This window comes from Astatotilapia calliptera, chromosome 17 (assembly GCF_964374335.1).
Source record: "Astatotilapia calliptera chromosome 17, fAstCal68.1, whole genome shotgun sequence".
NCBI classification, from domain to species: Eukaryota; Metazoa; Chordata; class Actinopteri; order Cichliformes; family Cichlidae; genus Astatotilapia; species Astatotilapia calliptera.
The window spans coordinates 18503220-18505273 of record NC_137438.1 but is presented as its reverse complement, the minus strand read 5'-3'; the positions used below and the strand labels follow the sequence as shown (position 1 = coordinate 18505273).

At 43.0% G+C, this 2054-nt stretch overlaps 1 long non-coding RNA gene across 2 annotated transcripts; it reads right to left on the bottom strand.

Moving 5' to 3' along the window:
- Positions 1-550: 550 nt before the first annotated feature.
- LOC145421402 (uncharacterized) lies at positions 551-1617 on the bottom strand. Of its 2 annotated transcripts, XR_013902751.1 has the most exons (3): positions 1265-1614; positions 1068-1179; positions 551-987 (listed from the first exon to the last, which is right to left on the bottom strand). It is a non-coding gene; the product is annotated as an uncharacterized LOC145421402 (long non-coding RNA). The 2 variants fall into 2 exon arrangements; XR_013902750.1 differs by having other exon boundaries at positions 551-1179; positions 1265-1617.
- Positions 1618-2054: the final 437 nt, after the last annotated feature.

The following is a 2054-nucleotide window of genomic DNA, read 5'->3' as shown; positions in this document are numbered from 1 at the left end:
TGCGGGGACATCCTGTGAGTCAATAACCCCGCAAGACACGAGTGCCTACATAGGGGGTAAATTCAAAATAATACATGATGTGCATACATCCTTTCTTCAGAGTCACCTTTGCAGTGCTGCTCATTCATTTGATAAACTCTTTACCATAATGGATTATTTTGTAGTGAAGTTATTTTCCTACTGATTTTGCCTTCCCTCAGTCTTGGTTGTCTTTGAGAGCATAATGACAATGAAGTGTAAGGTGATTGGTATGTTTGTTAATTGCCATTTGGTCCCTTGTAAGTTATAAGTGACCTGTATAAACCTCATATTCTATCAGTTGATGGTGGTGGTGTACTGCATCTGGTGCAGCCTCCTGTTGAGCCAGACCAACATGCAGTTGTGAGTACTCTTAATACTCCACAGATTATATGAGTTTACAGTAGAACAGCAATGTTGTTAATTTCTTTACTGCAGGAAAATAATGAAGAAACATTGACAGCTGTTACAGAGGAGGAAGCAACAGAGACACTTTACACTTTGTGTACAGGAAACACAGGCGACCAATAAAGCCAGTTGAACAAAACATCTGTTTATTCTTCTTTCAACATGTTGAGGTGATGGGTCAAAAGAAATGATTGTGACATATGGTGTCTCTGACTGCTCTTCCATCTTGTATGTCCGTGGGAGGGTCAGGATGTTCATGGTTTGGATCACTGCTGATGTTTGGTTCAGAAGGACAGTGTTCTCCTCTAATTGTGGCAATGTTGTGAAGAATCACACATGCCACAATAATGTCACATGCCCTTTCTGGGGTGACCCTGAGTCCTTGCAGGCACTGGAACCGGGCCTTAAGCATTCCGATAGTCATTTCAATTCTGGCTCTTGTCCTGCAATTAGCCAGATTATATCGCTGCTGTGGGCCCGGTTCAGGGTCAGGGTAAGGGGTAAGCAAATAGGGTAAACATAGATACCCCCTATCACCAAGCAAGTAGCCAGTGAACTCTCCTAAGACAGAAGGGTACACTTCAGTTCAAATGTCCCTGAAGCAATTGGTCTTTATATATTTTAAAGTATTCTCAACTCACCATGTCCAAATTTTGTGCTCAGTGTACATTCACGGAATATTTGTGAGTCATGGACAGAGCCTGGCCACTTGGCTTCCACATTTGTGATAATGTTGGCAGCATCATATATGATCTTCACAGTGCAGAGAACACAAATTAGCATCCATTACTATAATGAAATAATTTGTTAGTTTGAAATGCTACAGGGAACTATGTACCTGTACATTAATGCTGTGGAAAGACTTCCTGTTCACATAGTCTCCTTCATTTACTGAAGGAGCAATGATTGGAATGTGAGTGCCATCTCTACAGCCAATCACGCCTGGGAACCCTGAAAATAAATGTGCAATTTAAGTAGTAGTTCAAATATCACCACATCATGAATTAAGTTTTGTTCATCCTGCTACCTGCAATTTTGTGGCATCCCTCTTTGATAAATCTTGTGGGTCTATGACCGGGGAACACCACAAACGAGTACAGGAGACGTTTCAGTGCAACTGTAACATTCCTGACTGCCCGACAGACGGTAGCCTTGGAAACGTGCTCAGCGTCACCAATATTATGCAGAAAGCTCCCGTTTACAAAAAACCGAAGTGCAATACAAATAATATGTACAGAACTGTGAGCATGTCCGCGATGTGTCACATGCGTAATATATGGCCAGAGGATGTTATCAAAATAACTTATAGATTGTGCTGAGAAACGGTAACGTTCGCACAGAAAATCATCAGGTAATGATAAAATGTCAAAACGCGCTCTGATCACTCTCTCCCGGCGGAGAGCTCTGCGGAGAATTTGGGCTTCACGATCTATTGGCTCTTCAAGGACGGGGCACGCCATGTCCGACACTTCCTACTGTCAGGTTTCCGACAAAGGGGCGGAGACAGTCAGGGTTAGTTGTAGTAAACCTGCTAGGGGGCAGGTTAGCTTCACGGCGTGTGTCGTCATAGTGACTCACTCAGGCTTCAGCTGAACTCGCTTTGTGAAACCAAAAACCCAGAGTTTTCG